This window comes from Ambystoma mexicanum, chromosome 5q, assembly GCF_040938575.1.
Source record: "Ambystoma mexicanum isolate Mex_15411 chromosome 5q, UKY_AmexF1_1, whole genome shotgun sequence".
Taxonomy (NCBI): domain Eukaryota; kingdom Metazoa; phylum Chordata; class Amphibia; order Caudata; family Ambystomatidae; genus Ambystoma; species Ambystoma mexicanum.
In genome coordinates, this window is record NC_090933.1 from 225,906,114 (window position 1) to 225,920,913 (window position 14,800).

The following is a 14,800-nucleotide window of genomic DNA, read 5'->3' on the forward strand; positions in this document are numbered from 1 at the left end:
TTTGTGCGCCATTCTGCCCACAAATCCCCATTTGTTAAACAGTGATTCGCGTGCAGAATGGCACACAAACTCCCATTTTTCGGTGCTCAAGTTCAGCCCCTACAATGTTAGTATTGCAGAACAAAGAAATGTTTTAATTCTATACCATCTATCCTCACCACTAGCTTACTTTTTATTGTCATCTGAACTCCAGTATAGTAACACACAAATACAACAATAGCCTTCCTAACTAGTTGTAGCTGCCCATTGCACAATCACACACCTCCACATACATCCTTACCATCATAGGCAGACACTCATGCACCCATACCTTCTTTTTTTTCCAAACGTCCCCAAAGAATGCCTACCAAAAAGCAAGTCCGTAGAAAGCAACACAGAAGTAGAGCAAATGAAAATAAGTGTCCAAAATAAGCATTCACCTCTAGCAGAATTTGTACAAAAAGTTCAAACAAAAGATCTGATAGAGTCATTAAGCGAAATAAAACAAGCTTCCAGTACAATAACTTTGCCTCCTCTTTCAAAATGTAAAACGAAACAGAAAGTGATTAACAAGAATTCAGCTACCACTACTGCTAAAAGTGCTCATATAAATCTTGATGTAGTGGCAAGTAACCATACCAAAAAAAGTATTTTACAAAAAATGTTCCTCCAGAGAGTCCTTCAGAATCTTATAAAAACAGGAGAGAAATCATGCACAACCCTTAAAACCTAACGTAGAACATTAATCTTAGAAGCTCTCATAGACAGTGCAATTATTCTCAAAAGGAAGTTATTTATTTTAGTGTTAAACAGAATGAAACCACTAACAAAACTAACTACTAAACTATAAAAAAAAAGACTTGTCAATAAATGGAATGTCAACAAAAATAACTTCTTAAATATCTGTGGAGGTGAATGGAGTCACAACACGAGCACAGAACCATATTTCAATGAAGAAGCATACAAACAAAAGCAAACAAACACAATTGCCATACATAGCAGTGGACGAGGGTATGAAAAACTTAATAATACCACAATGTAACAAGAAATGCTGCTTACAAAAATATCCCCAGAAATCTCAGTATCACCTCTCCATCCGACTGAACCAAAATGTCCAGTGTACAAATGGATGTGCCTGTCAATGTATAACATTGATAAAAAATCTTTCAAATCTTTATGCCAATTCCTCAATCAATATGTGAAACACAAAGACAAATTCAAAATGAAACTACTACAAAATATGGATACCTGTCCAGTGCGCAAATACAGCCTGCATTTCAAGACCTATTTGCAAAAGCACCTTCCATCATATCAAAATGATAACACATCATTCAACTATAAGAAATCTAGTCCATAAACTGTACTATGCTAAAAGTCCAGCTTTAGCATTAGGCAATTTAAATAACAATCTTCTACATGGTACAGCCAAAGACCTACTCCAAGAAATAGAGCATATCCAGTGAAAATATTTTGGAAGTGAAAGCCACTTACAAATGCAATAGCTTTACAACAGACTAAGAACAATTCTAAAAATGGCAACCTTCTACTACACACATACAAAAAAGATATACTAAAATGTAAAAGTACATCCGCTGAAGTACCAAACCATGTGTGTGTGTGTGTGTGTGTGTTTCCGCAGAACTTTTTATAAAAGTATCACAAAAACTGTACACATAACATACAAAACAGAAGACAATGAAGATTCCAAATGGTTTGAATAAGCTCGCTACCTTGTAGCAGAAAACAAATACGAAATGAATGACCCCTTAATACTTTGCAGTTACTGCACTGCAAAACTTGACAACATCATAATTCAAACAGTGCATCCATTTCAATCAATAATACGCCTTCAGCCAAAAACAGCAAAATTACCTCCCTCTGAATTAGTGAAAGGCATTTGTGCCAAAGTAGTTTATTTACCATTAGATCTGAAAGAAAATGTACACACTCTGGGAGTGCAACGCCCAATAGATCGATCTTTAATTGTCTAAGTAAATGGTATACCTACAAAAGACAAAAAAAAATTGGCAATAACTCGGAGACTTATATAAAGTTAGAGAAGCCTTGCAATATCTAAAAGACAATAATGAATACTAAAAAGAAATTAATTTTGAAGAAAACCTGAGGGAAACCACTGAAATAATTTAAGGGTCACCAGAAACTGGTCAATTTGAACTTCTAGATCCTACTACAGTATCCAATATTTTAGACCATTATACAATTCATCCATTACACTCTAAAGACACCATAGATGATGCACTAGAAACATACCAAATGTGACAAACCAGAGAATCACCAATCAGCATATGGGAAAAAAGTATAGAAGCACATGCTTTTCCGCTACTCTTTCCTACTGGGAAAGGAGGAAGGTACGGTGATAGACCCACTCAGATAACAGCATCAGAATACCGCTCGTTACAAATGTATTCTGAAGATCCCAGATTTAGACAAAATGTGGAATACATATTCCACCTACTCTTTGAAAGTGAACTAGCAACTCTATGCTACGGATTTGCACATACATTGAAATCAGGTACCCATTTTCAAAATATGTCAGCTACACAATTACTACAAAAAGTGCAAGAAAAAGATGAGGTTCTAAAATCAAGCATTACAAATCTGTTAGCAAACATGCATGGTACTAAAGAATACTGGTTCCGATGTCACGGAGATGTACGTTGTATGATAAGAAACCTTGGCCCACCCACTTGGTTTGTTACATTAAGTTGTGCAGAGAATGCATGGGAAGATTTAAATGATTTCCTACATATATCAAACAAAAACAAACATAGATATAATAACACCTGGAGAACTTTGCTCTTTAGATCCTGTTAATGTTTCAATATATTTCCATCATCCCTACATTGCTATGCTACACTTTATTTGTAATAAAACAGTTCCTCCCCTCGGGGAAATGCAATACTTCTTTTGGAAAAAAGAATACAGAACCAGAGGAGCACCACATATCCACATGCTTTTATGGATTAAAGATGCTCCTAAATTTGGTCAAGACAGTGATCCCACTGATTTATAGTTTATCAAACAATATGTCACTTGAGAAATTCCTTCACAAGCAACAAATAGTGATTTTCATGCACAAATTTTACAATTTCAAAGACACACATTTGAGAAATATTGTCGTCGCAAATACAAAAACAAAGAGAAATAATACACCAAATGCCGCCTTGGTTTCCATATACCAGTTACAGTAACAAGTCAAGTAAACAACTTCATGTCTTCAGTTAGACATAGTGTTAAAGGTAAATCACTTAAGAACACATATTACATAAAAAGAACAGAAGAAGCAAAATATATCAATGATTACAATGCAATCATTGCCTGCTTATTGAATGCAAACATAGATGTGCAGTACATTGCAGACAATTCCACTGTAGTTGCACAATATGTTACAGCCTACTTAACCAAAGCAGAAAAAACAGAGCTTCAAGACCTCTGGGATGACCTATCATCAGACAAAACACCGTCTCAGTAATTGTACAGCTTAGGCATAAAAATGCTCTCTCATAGAGAATGTGACTACTATGAAGCTGCAGACCGTTTAACCAGTACTGCTTTGTATGGAAAGTCTGAAAATATAGTATGGCTAAGTCTTGGTCCTGCTAAATCTAGAAAAAGAGTTCTCAAATCATACGAGGACATAGAAACAATAGCCAAAAAATGATCCCAACAGCCAAGACATTTTGAAAAACAATTTACTGATACATACTACCCAAACAGGAGTACCACTTTGGAAACCGTGCGTCTATACCACATAGCCCAAAACTTCACGTACAAAAACAATATAAAATCAGATGAAAACAAAGGTAGGTACAGAGTGACAAATTGTGATGGCAGTTTAGTGAAACTTAGCAAACCAAACTTCTTTAATCATATCAAATTGTCATTAAAAACTCCTCAACATAAAGAACTATATAACATGTCCCTGCTGCAACTTTTTAACCCATGGAGAAAAGAAGAAGATTTACTAGATATCTATGACTCCTATGAAGACACTTTCAAAGCAAATGAAAGCACTATAACAGATGTAAACTTTACACAGTACAAAACAATGTTGCACAATGAACAGCAACACGAAGAAGAATTCCAGGCCCAACTAGATAAGGACACTCCCGTCAGTAGTCAACCTTCTGTCACAGGAAGCCAAGAACCACTGTGACAGCCACTAATAGCAAATGAGGCAGAATTAGCTATGACCGAAGTAGAAAACACCATATGTCACTATGAAGAAGATACAGAATACTTAACTGTACTGAAATCAAAACTGAACACTGAGCAGCGTACCACTTTTCAATAAGTAACAAAAGAAATTGCACATGGTGTACAACATGAAAATAAAGGATGTACCTGCCAAAATTACAAACCTATACTACTATACATCAGTGGCCAAGCTAGTTCAGGAAAAATATTCTTAATCAAAGTCATCAGCAAGTTCCTTCAACATCTGACAAACAACAAACTGTCAGCTGCTGTAACTGTCTCCACAGGTTTAGCTGCCTACAAGATAGGCAGTGTCACTTTACACCGATTACTATTCCTTCCACTAGAACACCACAACAAATTAGAATATTACAAACTTTCTACAGAAGCTGCAATGGAACTACGCAGAATTTTGAACAAATCAAAATGCTACTAATAGATGAAGTGAGCATGGTCTCCAACCTAATGTTGGGTTTGATTCACTTCAGATTACAAGAAGTACTCAAAACAAACTACGAAGAGCTCTTTGGAGGAAAACACATTTTTGTTTTCAGAGATCTTCAATTGACACCAGTGAAAGGTGAACCTATTTTTAAAACCTTAGGGCACAAACTCTGCCGTAAAACTGTTGGCAGCATAGGAAATGTCAACCTTTGGCAGCATTTCCAATACAGAGAATTAACAGAAAACATGCGCCAGTCTGCAGACCTCACATACGCCAACATTTTAAAAAGTATTAGAGTTGATGTACTATCTCAAGAAGCACAATCAATATTAAAAACCTGGCACATCCATGCATTGTATGGCCATAACTCATGTGCTACTGATGTCATGGAAAAATGTGCTGACAAAAATGTCAATTGTATGTCCTTGATGCCAACTCTTGCAAGCTGTTCAAAATTCAAGGAAACAATGTTGAAAAAATAAATGCAAACAATTGAAATTTGCTCCACAGACAAACTGTACGTACATGGTATGACACTACCCATGTGTCAACAAGCCACAACAAGACTAAATACCTTAGAAAACTCTTTCTCCAACACAGCTGGTTTGGAGAACATATTAAAATTATCTTTAAACTGTAGAGTAATGCTTAAACGTAACCTTTACATTGAGCAAGGACTAGTTAATGGAGCACTTGGTACAGTTGTTGGCTTTCAAACATACCCACATGACAACAACATTCAGTTTGTCAATATTCTCTTTGACAAACTTTCAGAAGTTAAAAGGATAGGACGCTCAACAGACCAATTCCTTCTTTTCAAAGGCATGTATGTACACAGCGAACAATTTTCACTAACTCTAGCATACGCAGTCACCATTCGCAAATCACAAGGTCTTACCCTGGATAAAGCATTGATAGATATTGGGAACACAGTCTTAAAAGAAGGCATGAGCTACGTAGCACTATCACGCTTACGTACACCTGATGGTCTATTTCTAATCAACTTTGATGCAAGTAAAGTAAATGCTGATATTCCTTGCATTTTAGAATACAATAGACTATGTTCACTGTACATCCCCCATCTAAAAACCTATCCTGTTCCACAAAAAGCAAAATGTTGTAAAAGAAAACTATTTCAAACAGAAATGCAACAGGATCTCACTGCAAATCCTCAAAAGATAGTAAAAGAAGATAATACTTCATCAATTACTACAACCAAAGCAGAATCTACCACTCAAAGTAACTCAGGTACTTCTTCAAAGAAGCAACACACACTCCGAAGAAATGACTTGGACACAGAACTATCAGGTCCATTCAAATGTTCAAATATAACTGGTGTAAATTTCTCCGCAAATGTAGCAATAAATATTCTATTCCAATTGCCACCAATTATAGACAACATTTACTTACACAGTACAGACCAATTGTGTTTGAAAATGTTAGTTCTGCATAGAAATGCAATCAACAATCCTGACAACACATACAGTATTCATGGAATAAGACTAGAATTGGACTACTGTGTTGGAATGTCGAAATTCACTATAAACTCACAAGAAGATCCACAAGAATGCACTCTCTGCAACCATGTGGCACAGGAACAAATCCCTAATTAACGCTTTGTGTATGTATCCATACCTAACTGTGAATCTATTCCACTTCAGCAACTTGTACAAAATGCAAACCATGGCAGATTATGTACCACCTGCAATTCAGATAATCGCTCCACCTTACAAATACACACACATAGTAAATATGTAATACTGATGCTTTTACGTTACAATGCAGATGGTACCAAGACCAACTGCAAGCTGACTGGATTCACACATGGTCAAGTATGACTTGGTAAGAAAACCTTCACAACAATAGAGCCACAACCAATGCAGCTCACTGCACTGCATATATAAAAAAGAATTGTGGATGGTTTGAATGTAATGATAGTACCATTACTCTAAAGCAGAGATTACCAGCTAATCTTATAAATGCTTATTTAATATTCTTAAAGCCAAAATGTAATTACTAATCTGTGCATAAACATTAATAAAACTTCAATTAGAAAACTAAAAACAGTTAGAATACCCTAGCAAGTATCTAACTGCCCCAAGATTCTGCAACAACCAAACAGATAAATCAATACCACTAAAATATAAGAAGAAATAAACAGTTAGAATAGGCCAGCAGGTATCTAACTGCCCCAAAAATCTGCAACAAGCCAACAGATAGAACATTAGCCAGAAACAACAAATAAACACTCAGCATGGGTTTTTTTCCCACAGACCCAATGATTTATTAAACAATCACAGAAACTGAGCAAATTGCACAGTACACTGGTTTGTAAACTACTAAATATGAGGGTCGAAATAATGCAGAAATGTCTATTATGCAATGCAATAACTCATTATGAACTACACTAAAATGATCTTTTCTTTTATAACAGAAATTGAAAAAGAATATCTGCTCCAGTTACCAAGTCATGAAAAAAATCTATGCAATCACAGAAAATAAAACAGTAAGTATATAATAATTCAACTCACAAATACTGCTCCATAACACAACCATTGAAGCAAACATCCAACCATACACCACAATCCAAACTGTAGATTTGTGGATATTTGATTGCTGTTTGATTCTATGGGTGTGTTATGCTGCGGTCATTGTGTTCGGGGCCTAGAGTCTTGGGTGCATGGCCTACGCCTACGGCCTTCGGCCATGCACCCAAGACTCTAGGCCCTGGCCACAACCACCACAGCATAAAACGCCCATAGAATCAAACATTTTAACTGTACTATATGGGCTACTTATACAGGATATTATTTACAATCAACGCTGTACTAACAACCCAAAATCAATATCATACTAAAGTAAAATAGCCAGTAGTGCATTTTTTATGTCTGCAGACAGCCGCAGTGACCGTGGACATGAAGAACACATTAGTGGCACCTGCCACTTAAACAAATACAGCTTTTGACCCATCTCTTACTCCCCCACCCTCCCCAAGCACTCTTACACACCAACACACTCCCCAAAGTTGTATTTTTCCCCCGTTCGTCCCCGCGCTGTCCGTGGATGTCTGCGGATCCAAGATGGAGGATGCATCAAAACAATATGGCGTACCTCACGCTTCAACCCAGCCAATCAGCGAATATGTCGTATGTCCTTGGACATGACGCAAGCCGATTAGCCAATCAGTGTCCTGTCTGCGGAGCAAACATTGAAATGTGTCAGCGGGGCGGACATAGATATCACCAATTTTTTAGACCTACTTTTTGGTCATTTTAAAAAAAACTACTGGACGGATTTACACCAAATTTTCAAAAGCATGCTTTGGACCAAAACGCTGCTCCTGCTCCTGCTGCAAATTTGGTGCAAATCCATCCAGCGGTTTGAGCTGTAGGCGTGAGCAAAGTATTTTCCCCATTCACTCTATGGGAAAAAATACATTTTGGGACCACCCTTATAACTTTGCCCCCCATGCACCAAACCTCACTATATTTTGGAGAAAAAATTCAGAGTGGACCATATACTTTTTTTGCTAAGTTTGGTGAGGATTCATCTAGGGAGAGCAAAGTTATAAGCCACCCAAAAAGTGCTCTTCCAATGGGATTAGCAACTTAATCATAACTACACGGCCACTACCGTGGGACGTGTGATATATATATCTCTCACTGAAAAAACTTTGTTAAAGGGACTTTAAAGTTGCACTAAAGTAGAATGTATAGAATATATGGATATGGGATCGATCGATGGATGGAATGAATGAAACGGATGGAGTAGACTGAATGGATGGTATGGATGGATGGAGCAAATGGTTGGATTGAATCATGGAATGGATGGATGGAGCAAATGGATGGAACAGATACATTATATGGAATTAATGGAATTCATGAAATGGATGGAATTAGGTGGAGTGGATGAGGTGAATGGAGTGTGCGGATTGGATGGAGTGGGTCGAATAGAGTTGATGGGATGGATGGAATGGATGGGGTGGGGAAATGGATGGAATGGATGGAATAAATGAAGTCAATGGAGTAGATGGAGTGGATGAACTGGGTGGATTGGATGGAATGATGAGTTGGATATAGTGGATGGAATTTATGGAGTAGATATGGTGCATAGAACGGAAGGAGTGGACAATATGGATAGAGTTAGTGGAATGGAGGGAGTGGATAATATGGATAGAGTGGGTAGAATGGATGGAGTGGATGAAGTCGACTGAACGGATTGAAAAGTAGGCTGGAGTGGATGAAGTGGCTGGAGTGGATGGAGTGGATGGGGTGGATGGAGTGAATGGAAGGGATGGAGTGGATAGAAGGGAAGGAGTGGATTGAAAGGACAGAGTTGATCGAAAGGACGCAGTGGATCAAAAGGATGGAGTGGATCGAAAGGATGAGAGTGGAGGATTGGATGGAGTGGGTGGAATGGATGGAGTAGGTGGAATGGGTGGAGTGGGTGGAATGGATTGAGGGTGTGGAATAGATGGAGTGTGTGGAATGGATGGATTGGGTGGAACGGGTGGAGTGGATGGAATAGATGGAATAGATGAAATGGATAGGACGGAGTGGGTGGAATAGATGGAACAGATGGAATGGATAGAATGGATGGAATAGATGGAATGGATAGAGTGGATGAAATAGATGGAATGGATGAAATGGATAGAGTGGATGGAATAGATTGAATGGATGAAGCTGATGTAATGGATGGAGTGGGTGGAATGGGTGGAGTGTGTGGAATGGATGGAGTGGGTGGAATGGGTGGAGTGGATGGAATAGATTAAATGGATAGAGTGGGTAGAATAGATGGAGCAGATGGAATGGATAGAGTGGATGCAATAGATGGAACAGATGAAATGGATAGAGTGGATGGAATAGATGGAAAGGATAGAGTGGATGGAATAGATGGAATGGATGAAATGGATAGAGTTGGTGGAATATATGGAATGGATGAAATTGATAGAGTGGATGGAATAGATGGAATGGATGAAGTGGATGAAGTGGATAGCGTGGATGGAATAGATGGAATAGATGAAATGGATAGAGTGCATGGAATGGATGAAATGGGTAGAGTGGATGGAATAGATGGAATGGACGCAATGGATAGAGTGGATGGAATAGATGGAATCGATTAAATGGATAGAGTAGATGCAATAGTTGGAATGGATTTAATGGATAGAGTGGATGGAATGGATGAAATGGATAGAGTGCATGGAATGGATGAAATGGATAGAGTGGATGGAATAGATGGAATAGATTAAATGGATAGAGTAGATGCAATAGTTGGAATGGATGAAATGGATAGAGTGGATGGAATGGATGAAATGGATAGAGTGGATGGAATAGATGGAATGGATGAAATGGAAAGAGTGAGTGGGATGGATGAAATAGAGTGGATGGAATGGATGAAATGGATAGAGTGGATGGAATGGGCAATATGAATAGAGTGGATAGAATAGATGGAATGGATGAAATGGATAGAGTATATGGAATAGATGGAATGAATGAAATGGATAGAGTATATGGAATAGATGGAATGAATGAAATGGATAGAGTATATGGAATGGATGAAATGGAATGGATGAAATGGAATGGATGAAATGGATTAAGTGGATGGAATAGATGGAATAGATTAAACGGATTAAATGGATAGAGTGGATGGAATAGATAGAATGGATGAAATCGATAGAGTGGATGGAATATATGGAATGGATGAAATGGATAGAGTGGATGGAATAGATCGAATGGATGGAATGCATAGAGTGGATGGAATAGATGGAATGGATGGAATGGATAGAGTGGATGGAATGGATAGAGTGGATGGAATGGATGCAATGGAATGCATGAAATGGATAGAGTGGTTGGAATGGATGAAATGGATAGAGTGGATGTAATTGATAGAGTGGATGAAGTGGATGGATGGAATGGATGAGATGGATGGAATGGATGGAATTGATGTAATGGAAACAATGAATGGAATGGATAAAATGGATAGAGTGGATGGAATAGATGGACGTGGTGGACCTGGTGGATGGGAAAGACGAAATGGATAGAAACAAATAGATTGTGTAGAGGGATGGAATGATCTGAGTGGATGGAATGGGTGGAGTAGATAAAATGGATAAGGTGGATGAAGTGGGTGGAGTGGATGAAGTGGGTGGATGACATGGATTGAAAAGGATCGAATTAATGGAGGACTCAGTTAGAACTGTGAACATTAGACTGCCCGGACCCTGACAGGATTGTGAACGTTAGCCTGAGTCGCTTCTGTATGGAAGTGCAAATGTTGGTATTTCCCACACTTGGGTGGAGCTGTGAACGTTGGCCTGAGTTGCATATGGATAGAAATATGAATGTAAATGTTAACACGTGTATCACTCTGTACCCTGCCTTCATGTACCCCATGCTGTTGCTATATATCTGTATCCCCCCCATCACTGTGAGCCCAGCCCCCTATCTCTATGTGTCCATGTGTCGCTATGTTCCCTGCCATCCTGTTCACGTGCCGGGTCTCGGGCTCTTTAAAGATAATCATCATATCGCATCACTAAGCTTACTCTCTACTATACACCATCATTCAACTAGAACACAGCCATACCCCTGATTAATTTGGCCTAGCTGTTCACATACCAATACTACTCCATGAACACCTCATCACCCTATTAAAACGCAGCTAGCGATCACATTCCGGCCTAGTCGTTCACATATGAGGCCTTCAGGCCTAATGCAGCCAGAGTCAAGTCTGGATTCCCACCCACCAGACTGCACATATCTAAATGATATCTCCAGCACCACGCCTAACGCTAGGATGCAGCTACCACCCGGCAATTACATCACCTGCACACATACCTGGTGCACCCACGCACCCTACGACACTATTTCTCTCTATTGACCAGAACTAGGGTTCCCGAGGACATTCACCCTACCAGCGCTTTGAGATCATACAAATAAAATATAGAGTGCTATATAAATGCCATGTAACATAACATAATAAAAATCTATGAAATTCAATGAAAACATTTTGTTAAAGGGACGTCATGGTTACATGGAAAACCGAAAAACCTCAGAAAAGTGCCAGTTATGGTAAGCTAAGCAACCATAACTCGCCACACCACCGTGCACTGCTAACACTAACACCCAGGACATCAAAGTTTCTTTGAGTGGTGCCAAAGTTATTAGCCATCGTAAAACTGCTTTTCCCCAACCCTGTAATGCAGAAATAAGCATAGATGCCCCCGACCATCTCAGATGTGTGCAAACACCACAGGACTGCCATGCATTGTCCGAGCACATCGGAGAACAAAAGTGTCCCTTTCTTTTTTTGGCCATATCCCATCCCATCCTCAACACCCCTCACCACCCCAGAGATTGTTTAATTAGTTTGACAAGTGCAATGTTGTGTTTTTTAACATGTTTTTACCGTAATGTTTGCGGGCAACTGGCGCTGTCTGTGAATCCTACATGGCGGGCATTTTGGAAAAACAAATGCACCTCACGCTTTTCACTATCAAATCAGCGGGTGCGTCTGATGTGTGCAGACATCAGGTCATCCTCAGGGCCAATCGGAGGCCTGTCTGTGGACTGAACAGGGAAGTGAGTCCGCGGACCGAACCCAGATATCACATATTTTTTTCATACCTATTTTTTGGTTGTTTTAAAAGAAAAATCTGGATGGATTCACACCAAATTTACAAAAGCACACCTTCGGGACCAAGCCGCCGCTCCTGCCGCAAATCTGGTGAAACAGAAAACATACGTGAGGAAGGGATTATTCACATGGATGGTTTACACCTAACAAGGTACACAATCGGAGATTGTTATAAACACCTTCATTGAGGAACATCACAGACCGAATTTAAATGCCATAAGGCCTTAATAGTGTAACGTTCTGGTGACACAATAAAGAAAGTATACTGGCAAATATCTTAAAAGCTGAGCACATGAGCATTATTAAAGGAGAATAATCCTTAATTACGAGAATTGCCTTGAGGACGACCTACAGTCGAAACACATGTCTGGTGTTACTGAGCACATTAATAAAAAGCACTGATGCATTGTACTATGCAAATCATTGAATGACTTATAACATGTTCAAGTACTATTGTGTAGTGCAAGTCACCGGCACAATCAGCCCAAATATACATGCCTGAAAACGAAAAGAAACACAGCCTCCCTGATGATTGATGGAGTCAAGAAAACATTTGGAGGAGAAGACAATTTGTTGCTACAGCAGGAACACTTGACTGGGAACCAGAGTGCGCACCTTGCCATCATTCTTAACACTATGTTCCAGGTGTCCCGGGCTCAAGAGGCTGCAGCACCAGGGCCATCATGCCTTACTATGGAGAGGCATAAACATGGTTTTCCCCCTCCCCCTATCAAGGGTAAGATTTGTGCTTTGGAGGGAGTTGTTTCCCAGTCACCTGCAATTGAAAAAAGTGTGAGAATACAAGTACTAGAATCCTTAGAGACATCAATGTGAATTAACCTGATACACCTGAAAAGGAAATGTAACTAGACACGCCTGAAAAGGAAAAGAAACACAGCCTCCCTGATGATTGATGGAGTCAGGAAAACATTTGGAGGAGAAGACAATTTGTTGCCACAGCAGGAAAACTTGACTGGGAACCAGAGTGCGTGCCTTGCCATCATTCTTAACACTATGTTCCAGAAGTCCCGGGCTCAAGAGGCTGCAGCACCAGGGCCATCATGCCTTACCATGGAGAGCCATTAACATGGGTTGGTTTACCCCTCCCCCTATCAAGGGTAAGTTTGTGCTTTGGAGGGAGTTGTTTCCCAGACACCTGCAATTGAAAGAAATGGGAGAATACAAGTACCAGAATCCTTAGAGACATCAATGTGAATTAACCTGAAACACCCGAAAAGGAAATGTAACTAGACACACCTGAAAAGGAAAAGAAACACAGCCTCCCTGATGATTGATGGAGTCAAGAAAGCGTTTGGAGGAGAAGACAATTTGTTGCTACAGCAGGAAAACTTGACTGGGAACCATAGTGCACACCTTACCATTATTCTTAACAATATATTATAAGCATTTGTGGGTTTGTATTGTGCTTGGGAGCGGGGTGACGATGGGGTTTGTGGGTCAGCAGGGAACATAGTTCCACTACTTCTTTTCATGCACTTTGACCACTGCCCACTGCAGTCTGTCCACCTTGGCTGGGGAGGCCAAAGTTTGTTGAATGGGACGACGAGGGATTAAGAGAAAGGGTGGAGAGCAAAAAGGAACTTTTGAAAAGAAGGTATGATGCCCAGAAGAGGGCCAGGCTGGTAAGAGTGTCTGAAGTGAACAGGGTCTGGATCCACAAGCCTGGTTTTGTGCTGGAGAGATAAAGAAGATTTGAAGGACCTGTAGTGGTCAAAACAGATTTATGTCGGGCTGTGGTTCTGGACGATGGGAGAGTGTTCAATAAGGCTATAGTTGCATGCAAGCGATGAACCCTGTTGCTCTCTCAGTTTATAAAATGAGGGAGATGTGTTATATTGTGCCACTACATAAGAGTAAAATGTTTATCTTTAAAATGATGGCTGCAAGCAGTCACTGAACATCTGAAGCATGTGTTTATGTTCAAAGATGTTTGTTTATATTCATCCTGGGCCTCCTGCTCAGCCTGTTGTATCATGACACGTTAGAATGCCAGGTATGTATATATGGAGCACACTAGGTGAGGCACTGACAGTTGCTTCAGCCTGATTGCGGAGATGGGCTTTTGGGTGAACGTGAATAAAGAAGATAAAACAACATTGTGATGGATGTATCTCTTTCCATGATACTCCAGATGCACAGCAGGTGACAATTAAATGATATTTGCAGCATAGTTATATCAGGGGGGCAAGTATAGGGAGCAAAATGCAACAAAACCTTAAAAGCCAAGAGGGCATCCACAATTAAAGCATTGTCAGCCAGTCGTCGTCTTTAACAAGTCCTCCTTCCTTTTCCTTGTCAGTTGTTAATTTGGTCATTTGCTTGATATTGAGAGTCAATGTTCCATTATCTGCATCGTACAGAGGCACGTCAGTGCAGCAGGAACTCGCAATGTTCCTGCAGACCCCTCCCTGCTGTAATTAGGTCAAGCAGCATTCTGTTTTGCAGTGCCACAAGCCTAAGTGCATGAAGCTCCTCACATACTGCATTCAATCTGTGCTCAGT